The following is a 13,520-nucleotide window of genomic DNA, read 5'->3' on the forward strand; positions in this document are numbered from 1 at the left end:
TACAAGTAGCTTACACACCTCTGTTTAATGGTAAATGTATAACTAAAACATGAACATAGAAGCAAAAACATTTTTAACAGCATTATCAAGTACAGGCATGCATATGTTTAGATATACAGTATGTCTGTTCCTAACTCTGGATTTGTGTGTGTGTGTGTGTGTGTGTGTGTGTCAAAGTGTACATGTGTTTCTTACAGGCAGAGGTGCATCATCAAGGTTGCAGGTCCCTACATGGGTTATCTGAGCTGTCAGATGCCCCCCCTGCAATTGTCAATGATGGTGTAGTTGTCAGTGGGGTGTGGTTCTGAGATTTTAAAAACTGTTAGAGGAGGATTGCATATTATTTTTCAATAGGCAATGGGACGATCCTGTAAAACACTGGATGGGTGATTTTTAGCAGGGGGCCCCCTGGGTTTCAGCCTGGGAAACCCTGTGTATTAAAGGGCACCTGGTCACTGGGCATAATTGAGCAATGAAAGGGCCACATGCAGCCAACGTGACGCACAGCAAGGCCCACGCTGGGTATAAGGTGCAGGGAGGGCAATTAGATCTGGGAGCATGGTGCTTGGGATGCTTGCAAACGACGTGTCACATTCAGCGCAGTAGATCAGCAAAGCCGCTAATGGCACTAAGGGCATCCGGGCGACACTGCATACATCGTGACACCAGGTTCTGTATTTCAGCAGATGCAGCTCACAAGAGGAACCTGAACGTTGTTACAGCAGGGCTAATTGGGCCACAGCTGACATACTGGGAACCATGTTTTTTTTTTTACCAAAATATGCCATTTAACTTGGGAGTAATGGTGACCGAAAAACTCATTAAAATTGTTGAAACTGTATGTAAAATGTAAAGCTTGGCTAGCACCTGTTACATTACCGTGTAATTCATAACAAAGCTAATGATGCTGACTTAATTGGTTAAATCCCCCGCAAACTCATCCTTCTTCGTTGTTGCTATAATATGCTAATATTCTTGAACATTAATAAACTTGTTAATATTGATAAACACTCACCATATATTTTAAAGTGTCATGCTGATGCCCCTTTCTCATGTAATATGTACCACGGCTGCTCCATTTAGTATTCAGTATGCTTTAAAGATAGAGAGCTCTAGAAATAGCCCTTATCTCTCTGGCCAGAGACCTTTTAATCTGATTCCGAACAACGCAGCTTGGAAGGGCTTGCCGACGCCACCTGTGATGTACCGTTTTTTTTTTCCACGACAATTACCATTATGCAGATAATTAAAGCAATTAGATGGTTTGAAGATAATCTTCTGGTTGTTAATTTTGTTATTAGAATTGCTGAGCTGATTGTACGCAATTAAAATAGCAAATTAATTAATGAAAACAAGGCCACGCCATAGGAGGTATAAACATTGGGCAGAACCATTCAGCTACATATTAAGACTTTTTTTTATCACTATTTACTGATGTAGAAAAGTCCACGTAAATAAACCAACTATTGTGTGTCAGACAGACCGGATGACTCGGTGACGTAATGGATGTATAGGAGTTACAAATTCAACTGCATTTAGACTAAAAAGGGTCGATCGGTTTAAACAACCTGGTATCTGGAAGTATAATTGTTATTTTTAGGTAACGGGATACGCATTTAAATGATGCTTTTGTTTACGTATAATGAGACTTAGTTGTAGAGGATTATATAGGCCCACTAAATTAATTTTGAAAACACGCCAAAAATGAGAATGAGTTTGCAATAGTAGCCTAATGTTGATTACACCTGGAAGCTCAGTTTTCCGCTTTGAAACACGGCGAAACGCAAAGGCACAGGATACTTAAGTCTGACTGCTCTTTTTTTTCTTTATTTTTTTTTCCCGTAAAACCCACAACTTTCTTATAAACGACGCGCAATCGTAGGTCTGAGGGTGAATGAAATGATAGATTTATCCTACACGGTCCCCCCGAACAGCACTCACTTCTTCTTTTCTCCGTGGGGTACTAACAGGGTGCAACTTACACGGGGTGTCAGCAGTGAAACTGGGCGAACCGACAAATGTGTTATTTGCGCCAGTCCGCAATGACGTGGGCCGCCTTGATACCAATCGTACAGAGAGAAAATAGATCCATCCCAGATCCTGTACTTTCCATGATAAACGCCTTGTGTCGTCTTGTAAAGATTTGTCGGAGGCAGCGTGTAGGGGAATATCCGCGAGGTATTTACAGCACTGCATGGGGATTTTTAAATAGTGCATAATAACCAACTTAATTAATGTTGCTTCCCATTGTACGCCCTAAAAATTAAATAATTTATGAGCCGCGATCTGCAATCAAAGTGAATAGTCGGGATTAGAAGACGAATCAGCAGGCACGTTTTCCCCCTTTTTGCGGACTTTGATGGAAGACTCGCAGCTTCTCCAAGGATTATTCTCTATGTGCAGTTGTGCGAGCGGCTAGGGCTGAGATCCGATCGGACTTCCCTGGCCGGGCTGCTCCATCACTGTTAGCGCGTTTTCTCTGCTAAACAGCGCTGGCTTGTTTAATGCGGTGCACTCTTTGCTAGTTGCTCAGCCAGCCAAGCGGCGATAAGAGTATGGATCGCGAAACTGCGGCTCTTCGATAGGGACCTATTCGCTTTTCGTGGGGATTTTTTTCGAAACCTGTACCGGAAATTATTTTTAATTGTTTTTAATTTTTTTTTCTGGATTTTACAACGCATTTCTTTTTTTTCCGCTGGATTCAAAGGCACCTTTTTCTAAATATACGCGCATGGCATATAAAGAATGAGGGGATCTCGACTTTGTCGAGTCGTGGGGTAAGGGAGCAGTGTTCCCTGGAAGAATTTATCCAGAATCCGATGGAGCAATATGGGAAAAAATGAGTGAGAAGACTCCATTTCCCTGACCCTCGATAGGCTGAGCGGGGCTGCTGTTCCTCGATCCAGGTAAAGTCGCATCCTCTCCGGCTGCCTTGCATACTTCTCTCACAGCCCGACTCGCCGCTTTTCTGTTCACTTGGTGCGTCGTCATTGATTACAGTCTAATTCCGAAAGAAGCCCATAGCTTTGACGCTGACTTGCGTCCCACCTGAGTCCCTGCTTTCATCGGGGGTGTATCAGATATAAAAACACCGGCATTCATATACACCCACAAGGTCATATTATCTCTTTAAGATATGCTGGACAGAAAACAGGGCAAATGTTTAGTTTGATCATTTTCATAATTTTCCCAGGTATTTTTGGGGGGTGGGCGGAGTGGGTAAGGGATCTCCTTATTTTTTCGTGTGTGGCGGATTTCTGCGAACATGAAGCTGGTCTGTCATTTCAGCTGTACCGCTCCTGCACGCTTCGCGGGCATCTCCTGGTTTTGCCGTCTGGTTTTTAACTGGCGAGGACGCGGCACATTCTGTGTTTTATCTCGCCGCAAGGATAAGGACATACTAGAAGGGAGGGACCCAAGCAAAACATTTTACAAATTTCGTTTCTTTGTATTTCTTCTCGTTTTTTTGTGTATTATAATCTGCGAAAAGTGAAGTTAATTTGACTAATATGCGCGCAGACAGAATCGGCTCCTACGGCCCTAAATTACTTAATTATCGTCCTTCTGCAAGTTTGCAAATGCAAAAATGACCCGCAGCTGCAAAAACAGTTTCACTTACTAGATATTGACTGGCAGCATCCCCGACAAAACCAGCAACTATGGCAATGGAAAAAAAATCCAGCATCGATGTTCCCTCGTTTGTACTATGTAGATGCGATTTTTTTGTATTTACAAACTAGGCAAGTCCTCCCAGAAAGGCTAAAATTTACGAGATAACATAAAGTTGCGACCAAATAACATTTGAGCGTACATATGTCGGACTGAAATATGTTGTGATGTCAGACAATAGGTAATGTGAGAACACTGCACATAGGTTGTTGAAAGCAGGTAGGTGGATTCATTAAATCCTGTTAATTATCAACAAAATGTGTGCCAATTATTGCTATAATGAAGGAATCCCTGAGATAGATTACAATAGCATCATTATGTTAATGGTCCTAAGAGTGTGGCGGTGAATGTGTCACATTAACATTTTGGTTTTATGCACGGTAATGCTGTTCATCAGACACATTCAGATAAAAATAGATCACACTGACAATGATTAGTTTTAGGTTTTCTGCACCAGCATCATGCATGTTTCAGTATCCGTCGTAAATCCTTTAATAATGCAGTCTTACGATGACTTTTTCTTATTGGGAGAAGTGGGAAAACAAGAAGAGGTCAGGCTCCCAGGAATCGTCACTATTGCTATTAATATTTTTAGCAAGCGCCCCCACCAAAGATAAACCCTGTATTGGCGCTGTAGCCTTTTTAATGCTTTCGGAGAAAGTGTGTGTGTGTGTGTAACATACACTGTATAGTTTTCATCAAGCATAGACATGGAGAGACATTTTCCAGATGAATGCATCATAATTGGCTGTGAGTTACTGTAATGAAGATGAGTCTCCGGAGTTTTCTTTCTGGCCGGCATCGCGGACCGGAAAAGCAGCCTCTGCAGACACACTGGTGAGGAACGGCGCCATTACGGCCCCGAGGCGCGGGGGTTGAGGGTCTGATGTGCTCCACTTGGCCAACAGGCCAGTACCTACTTATGACCCAGAGTAATTGGGCCGGACTGGGCCGCCACCTAACTTAACGGTGCCCATTAAAGAAAAAGCAAGAAAAACAAGCGACTTCATATTGTGAGAGCTGCTGTGCTGTTACGTGATCTCTTCATGGGGGGGTGGGGGGGGGGGGGGGGGGGGTCTATGCATGCTGCGTGTGGAGAGTGTTTAATTACACTCGTCTCCCTGTTGTGCAGAGTCGGGGCTGAGGAATGAAAGAGGGCATTTTGAGATTCCCACTATGAGATCAAATGGTAGCTGCATGCGTGTGGCCCCTAGACTGTCTCAGGAGTAGGGGCAGAGTAGATCTATCTGTCTGTCTGTCTATCTATCTGTCTATCAGTCTGTCTATCTGTCTGTCTGTCTGTGTTCAGTTGCATCTTACTGTATTGCATAGTTAATGAGTAGAAAAAGTGACACTGGGTGGAATTGCTTTGGGATGAATTACTGACATTTCTGCTGTAAATAATGTTATCAGTAATGCTCTTACTGCTTTGTTGTTGTCATCACAGAACCCTCTCCTGTAAAAGTGGAATGAAGATTGATAAATGGATGGATGGGCTATCTTTGTTGTTTACTGTTGCTATTATTGTTGTCTAAATCTGTTGATAGAGACAATATGTCACTCGCACTGAATGAGATTTTTTTTAATTTAATATTTCTAAAGACTTTCCTGAAAGGCTTATCCGTATAATTAGCATTGTAAAAGAGTCTGGCCATTTGCTTTCTGCTTGATGTCCTGCTGTTTCAAAAGTTTAGTTGCAGTGGGGAAATTAAATGATTTTCTGTGCTAAATCTGGACAGGAGGACAAAACTATTGCATATTATTGCAGTTTATGATGTGAAATCCAGGCAGAATATTTTATTGACTTAAGAAAAAATATAATTTTGCAAAAAAAATTAGCCAACAATCTTTGTCCATGCAGAACATAGGCAGGGATTACAAGGCAGAGGAGTATTAGACCATTACTGCTGTAGAGAAGGTGGGTGTCAGAGTTGCTCATTGGTATTATATTACATCTATCCATCTTTCATAACCCTGGGTCACAGTGCACTTGGAGCCTGTGCTGGGAGGCAGAGGATCCCACCAGAACAGCACCAGTATATCACAGGGTATACACTGACTACACTGACATTTTGTGAGCAATTCAAAAATACCAGTGTACCTAATTGTACACTCAGTGACAAGAGAAATTAAGCACCCAGACGGAGTGGTGGAGATGAAGTGAATGTGTATGGTGAAAGGTCATGTGACTGTATCGCAGTGATTATAATATCAGATCAAATGGACAACAGAGTTGGCAGTATGGGCACACTGCTGGTGCCATGTCACCCCCCCCCCCCCCCCCGGACCTGGATACGAGATCCTGCAGATTGGCACTGGGTCTGAGTTGATCTCCAAGCTGATTCTACACATGTTCAATTGGGGAAAGACCGGGGGACCTGGCTGGTCACAGGAGGACCTCAGCCTGACGCAGTCAGTCCATAGACACACGTGCCGCATATGGATGGGCGTTGTCTTGTTGAAAGACTGTACCAGGGTGCTGTCTCAGGAGGGGTAAGACATGCGGACGCAGGATGTCACTGATGTAACACTGTGCCATCAGGGTCCCCCGGGTCACTACCAGAGATGACCTGAAGTCATACCCTATGGCTCCCCACACCATGATGCCAGGAGTAACGCTGGTGTGTCTCTCCACAACATTGGCAGGGTTGGTCCTCTCCCCTCTGCGCCGCCATATACGCACACGACGGTCATCCATGGTAATGCAGAACTTAGACTCATCACTGAACATGGTACGACGCCACTCGTCATCAGTCCATGCCTCCCAGTTACAGCACCACTCCAAACATAGCCGTCTCTGTGCTGGTGTTAAAGGCAGCCTAAGCAAGGGATGGTGTCTGGCTGATGCCAGTCGTCGAGACACAGTACAGGATTACACAGGGTGTTGTAGAGAGTCCAATACCTGTGTCTGGATGGCAGGCGCAGATGTCATGGGGTTCTGTAATGCTTGGCGCACAATACGACGAACCTCCCTAGTGGTCTGTCTTGGGCAACTCGAACCTTCATGACGTGTGGGTGACATCACATGCCCATTGGTTCCAACATTGGGCAACTGTCACATCTGCATGCCCCACATGCCGGGCAATTGCACGATATGACCTCCCGGCCTCATGCAAACCCACAATGTGACCCCTATCAAACTCCGTCAAGTGCTGGTAATGCTGTCTAATGCGTCTATGAGGCATCCTCTGTGCCTGGTGATTAGACGTGCCAGCTCCTTGCAAATCAAGTCATTTACATACCCATCGTTGGTCTGCACATGTACCAAATTACATCCAAATTGGACCATTACTTCTGGGTGCTTAACTTTTTTTGTCACTGAGGTATGCTGTTTGGCCAGTGGCAAGAAACTGGAGGACCTTGAGATAACTGGGACAAGCATAGAAAGCAAAGTGCACACGTACCCTAACTGTGGTATTGCCCACTGAGACTCCATGCTGAACTTCATTATCTTACATGTACATCAGTCATTCAGCTGTACCAGCAGTGATGCAAATGTCCATTGGGCAAAAAATACCATTCTTTAAATGCAAAGAAGTATGTGTCCTGGAAAATGCTGTATGTGGCACTGACTTTAACCTGAACTGCAATAATCAGCCATACATGTCCCTTCATCAGGAGCGAGTCGTTTAATTATGAGAGGTGCAGTACAGTTCGCGTGTAATGATGCGTCGCCCATTTTCCTGCTGTACCGAAGATGCGTGCCTTTTCTTCTCCGTTTTAATCACAAGAGCACTGAAGCAGCGGATTTTGATTTTAATAAGGCAAAGTATTTAATACAAATGGAAGCATCACTGAGGATCCTGCAACGAATGTTGATCTGCAAAGATGTAGCGCTGGTCTATGGTGTTTGGATGAAAGAGAGATTCTTTTCCAAAGGTCATCTTCCGAAAGCGTCTCAGGCTTGTCAGATATTCTCGTTGCCCTGTCATCAGCGTCTTCGTTGCTTATACACACTCATCCACCTTCCTGCTAGACATTTTCCTACTTCTTACAGTATATGATATTGTTTTGTATTCTAATGTGTAATTAATGTAATTTATTACTAATATAAGTTTAATTAGTGAAATATTTTTAATAGTTTTTTATTCTAACGGTTCTGAACATACAATGGCAGTTTTTTTCCCCACTCCTCCTACCATGCATGAGTATAGATGCTAACTTAAATTATATTACTTGGAGGCTGACAGACTACAAAACTGCCGAGTTTGAATACATGTTCTGTTGACAGAATAGTTCACACACCTAATTTTCAACGGACATTAAAGGTCATTTCCAGAATCTAATTAGAAATATACCCATCTGAAACCAAGTGACCTGTTTCTGTAATCTACGTGCTGCATTGCGCTAATTATAAACAACTAATAGTGATTGACTCTCCAGTGCAGTGTGAAAGGAGGGTGTTAACACTATTCCTGAGATTGTTGTTTATATCACATGAGGCTAAAACATTTCATATGGCAAACCTATCAAAATTCTACTTGGAATCCTTGGGAGATTTTGCTTGGTCGCTAGGCTGGAACGATCTTTCAAACGATGACATGGCTACCCTGTACATCTTTGCTAATCATTCTGATATCATTTCTTGAGAAAGTGTTTCTAATTTTTTGTTGAAACGTAAAAAAGGTTGCATTTTCAAAATGCCATGTTGTTATTACGTTCTTCCTCCAGCTACATGCGCGCAGCTACCTGGCTTAAAGCAGTGCAACTTGAGAAGCTCTGTGATGCAGTGAGAAGCTGCAGCTGTCAAAGCACACCTGCTGGCTTGCTCCGGAGTTTGAGCCACGCTAAAAGTGAAATGCTAATTGTGAACACTTTTGATGAAGCGTTATATCCGAATGTCGTCTTCCATACACCTGGGAGTGAGAGAGACTGGAGAAGCAAACTCAGGTGCCGTGGCTATATAAAGGCATTTTGAACATGAGCCAGGCTGACGTACGCTGCTGCTGGACAACCTCCATGTCTGGCTCTCAGCGCTGCTCAGGATGCTTCAATTACAACCAAACAACACGTTCAACAAGTGGAGTGATTTCCAGCACTGCTTTCCTTACTCAATAGAGTCGTTTGTTCCTTAGTTAACTTGTAATATCAGACATTAATTGGCTAGCACTCAGATGGATCATGTGATGCAGTGTCATTGTGGTGGAAGTGATCATCTGGCCTTTCATAAATTGAAGAAAGTCTCCTTTATGCTGCCGAAAAAAAAATCCAAAGACACATACAGATGATGGTGACGGACTCTGGGGTTCGTACCAGGCTGGTTAGTTTGTGACTTGAGTGAGATTTAGTTAGGTGAGGCTTTAGAGTTGCTCTTTCACTCCAGTCGTGTTTCAAGGTGGCTGGAGAATCATCTGTTTCAGGTTTCAGTTACACTACATGCAGATGGTCCACGGAGCTCTATTACACCATGCAGCTGGGTATACATCACTTACCTGTAGTTCTGTATTAGATTGTGCATTTTGGTATGGATCTCTGCTCATTTGTTTTGTATTAGACCCTGCATTTGGGAATAGGTTTTTGTTTATGTATTAGACTCTGCATTTGGGAATAGGTTTTTGTTTATGTATTAGACTCTGCATTTGGGAATAGGTTTTTGTTTATGTATTAGACTCTGCATTTGGGAATAGGTTTTTGTTTATGTATTAGACTCTGCATTTGGGTATAGATTACTGTCAGTTGGTTCTATATTAGACCCAGGGACGGATTATGGGTTGTGTGGGCCCCTGGGCAAAACGTTCGCGAGGGCCCCCCCCCACCACCACCACCACCAGCACCACCACCACAACCACCACAATTCAAGGGCCCTTGGCAGCCAAACGCCCTCCCTCCATGTTTCCATCAGAGGACCTATAGGGTCAGGGGCCCTTGTAGGCAGAGGATCAAAGAATGTAGGCTCTCTAAAATAGACAAACGAAAATACATTGTTGATAAGCGTTGCAAATTGTTTTGGGCTAGGGGCCCCACGGCCCCCCTGCACCCCAAGGGCCCCTGGGCAGCGGCCCCGCTGGCCCGGTCCGTAATCCATCCCTGATTAGGCCATGCAGCTGGAAACAGATCCCTGTTCTTGGTGCTGTTTCAGACCATGCAGTTTTGAATTGCTGTCTGCAGCTACTGTATTTGTCTGTACAGGGGGGTATAGATCGCTGTCTGTGGTGCTGTATCCAACTAAGGAATTGGTCTTGAATGGCTGTCTGTTGGATATGTATTAGGTTATGTAGTTGGGTATAGATCGCTGTCCGTGGTGCTGTATCCTACCAAGTAACATGTCTTGAATGACTGTCTGTTGGATATGTCTTAGGTTATGTAGTTGGGTATAGATCGCTGTCCGTGGTGCTGTATCCTAACAAGTAACATGTCTTGAATGACTGTCTGTTGGATATGTCTTAGGTCAGGGGTCTCCAACTCCGGTCCTGGAGAGCTACTATCCAGCAGGTTTTCTATCCTACCTGGCTTCTGATGAGCCACACCTGTTCTCAGGTAAATACCAGGCCAGGTGTGGCTCATTAGAAGCCAAGTGGGACAGAAAACCTACTGGATAGTAGCTCTCCAGGACCGGAGTTGGAGACCCCTGTCTTAGGTTATGTAGTTGGGTATAGATCGCTGTCCGTGGTGCTGTATCCTAACAAGTAACAGGTCTTGAATGGCTGTTGGATATGTCTTAGGTTATGCAGTTGGGTATAAATCGCTGTCCGTGGTGCTGTATCCTACCAAGTAACAGGTCTTGAATGGCTGTCTGTTAGATATGTCTTAGGTTATGTAGTTGGGTAAAAATCGCTGTCCGTGGTGCTGTATCCTACCAAGTAACAGGTCTTGAATGGCTATCTGTTGGATATGTATTAGGTTATGCAGTTGGGTATAGATCGCTGTCCGTGGTGCTGTATCCTACCAAGTAACAGGTCTTGAATGGCTGTCTGTTGGATATGTATTAGGTTATGTAGTTGGGTATAGATCGCTGTCCGTGGTGCTGTATCCTAACAAGTAACAGGTCTTGAATGACTGTCTGTTGGATATGTCTTAGGTTATGTAGTTGGGTATAGATCGCTGTCCGTGGTGCTGTATCCTAACAAGTAACAGGTCTTGAATGACTGTCTGTTGGATATGTCTTAGGTTATGCAGTTGGGTATAGATCGCTGTCCGTGGTGCTGTATCCTAACAAGTAACAGGTCTTGAATGACTGTCTGTTGGATATGTCTTAGGTTATGCAGTTGGGTATAGATCGCTGTCCGTGGTGCTGTATCCTAACAAGTAATAGGTCTTGAATGACTGTCTGTTGGATATGTATTAGGTTATGTAGTTGGGTATAGATCACTGTCCGTGGTGCTGTATCCTAACAAGTAACAGGTCTTGAATGACTGTCTGTTGGATATGTATTAGGTTATGTACTGTAGTTATGTATAGATCACTGTCTGTGGTGATGTTTCAGGTCACACAGAAAGTCTTAAATCCATAATGTATTCATCGTCCTACTTCTTCATTATTATAATAATAATAATAATAATATAATAATAATTATAATAATAATAATAATAATAATACTTCTACTACTACTACTACTACTACTACTACTATTAATAATAATAATAATAACATTACATTTATTCAGTATTTTCCAAAACCCAAAAATGCCTACAATATTCAATAACGCAAAACTCAGCGACTACACTGCCAATTCTATAATTCTATCTATGGCTGCGTACTTCCTGTAAATGGTATTGAGTGTTGCATAAATAGTCGGGTACATCACCTTTCTTTCATCTGCTCCTCTGAGGAGCACCTCTCATCCCAGCACCACATTCTGTTACTGAATTCAGAATCTTAATTAGCACTAATTGCCTGCTGGTTCATTTTCATTCACAAGAAAAGTAAAAGAAGGAAGAAACTTGGCATTAGAAATTAATAGAAAATGTACAGAACCTAGAGCCCAGCTTTCAGACACAAGAATATTTTTTTCAGTGATTTTCCATTTTTCTCTTCCCTTACATTCTTCTAAAGCTACTGCCGGGGAACATGCTATTGTACCTTGGTTATTGTAGGATAAAAACTTAAATACTTAAGTAGATTTCTTTTTCGTAGAGAGTGACAGAACAGTGCTTAAAATTCAATGAAATATAGGGCTTGATGGGTGATTGAGGTAAGAAGGGTTTGAGAACAGCATTGTTGTCCTGGCCTCAGGTATGTGGAATTTCATATTTTTCCTGTATTGTGGTACTTTATTCTTGATACTTGCAGTTGCGTACAGACCACTGTCTGCTGTTATGTATCAGGCTGTGCATTTAGGTACAGACCACTGTTCGCTGTTATGTTATCAGGCTGTGCAGTTGGGTACAGACCACTGTTCGCTGTTATGTTATCAGGCTGTGCATTTGGGTACAGACCACTGTTCGCTGTTATGTTATCAGGCTGTGCATTTGGGTACAGACCACTGTTTGCTGTTATGTTATCAGGCTGTGCATTTGGGTACAGACCACTGTTCGCTGTTATGTTATCAGGCTGTGCATTTGGGTACAGACCACTGTTCGCTGTTATGTTATCAGGCTGTGCAGTTGGGTACAGACCACTGTTCGCTGTTATGTTATCAGGCTGTGCATTTGGGTACAGACCACTGTTCGCTGTTATGTTATCAGGCTGTGCATTTGGGTACAGACCACTGTTCGCTGTTATGTTATCAGGCTGTGCATTTGGGTACAGACCACTGTTCGCTGTTATGTTATCAGACTGTGCAGTTGGGTACAGTGTCAGTTTGCTGTCTCTTTATGCATTAGAGTCTCTCTGTCTTGTGCTAGTGTCCCATGGATTCTCAATTTTCCTCCCACAGCCCAAAGACGTGCAATTTCTTATGAACTAGGGTGTGTAATTGGCCCATAGTGTTTGAGATCGTGTTATATGTTTGCCCACAGTGGCGTAATTTATTAATACATTTATGCATTTTTGCATATTCAAAAAATGTATATATCTAGATGTACAATCTTATGTTGAGTTACATCTGATCGATTCACGTCCAATGACATTTATGTCTAAGGTCCATAGTAAATAGCCTAATACTGATTGAGAGATGCCTGGACGAGAATGCAGTAGGATGTTCCCAGGTGTATCGCTTAGTGCAACGGGTGCAGGAGAATAGGCAGCGCTGGCAGTTGTATAATGAGCTACTCATCATATCAAACTTGTAATACAGTATGCATGCAGTAATGTGTATGTGACGGACAGCTACAATATCGAGATTCATCCAAAATGACTTGCGTCCGGTGGTGCTATTTGCAAACGCGGATGCAAGTTGACACAAGGCTGTATATAAAATATTTAATTAGCAGTACATAGAACGTCCATCAGTCAGCCAACTGCTCGTTCTGATCGGGGTCACTGGGGATTTTATTAGTGTGTATATAATATATAACATAGCGTTTATATAATATTGTCCTTTCTGCAATCAGATTTTCAGCTCTGATTTTCTAATAAACCTTTTCATTTCCTATCAGGTCCTGCTACACACTTGTGCCCTACAAACAGCAATGAGGGATTCGACGTCTTGCCAATTTTACTCAACTCTCCATTGTTCAATGCTTATTAAATACATGAAAACACACTCTTCTGAAAACTGAGGTCTCAAAATGACACCGTGAGCAGACTTTTGTTTCTAATTGGCAATCTGTGAATTATTGCACCACTCCTCCAATCATGAACGAGAATAAACTAAATCACATATTGCACCATAATGTCAAAAAAAAAGAAGAAAAAACACTTTGGCTAATACAGCATTTTCACCATCAATCAATGTGCTTCACTAAGAATGTGGAAGTAATTATGATACATGGGGAGGGAGGGGGTGGGATGATAGGTCCTACAGACCATTA

At 42.8% G+C, this 13,520-nt stretch overlaps 1 protein-coding gene across 1 annotated transcript in view; it reads left to right on the forward strand.

Moving 5' to 3' along the window:
- The first annotated feature begins 1,469 nt into the window (after positions 1-1,469).
- The window catches only part of LOC111850948 (leucine-rich repeat and fibronectin type-III domain-containing protein 5-like), a 41,726-nt gene continuing 29,675 nt past the window's right edge, over positions 1,470-13,520 (forward strand). Inside the window, exon 1 of the mRNA XM_023825361.2 lies at positions 1,470-2,906. The gene's annotated coding sequence lies outside the window, so the exon portion shown is untranslated. The remainder of the gene's footprint in view (positions 2,907-13,520) is intronic.

This window comes from Paramormyrops kingsleyae, chromosome 19, assembly GCF_048594095.1.
Source record: "Paramormyrops kingsleyae isolate MSU_618 chromosome 19, PKINGS_0.4, whole genome shotgun sequence".
NCBI lineage: Eukaryota > Metazoa > Chordata > Actinopteri > Osteoglossiformes > Mormyridae > Paramormyrops > Paramormyrops kingsleyae.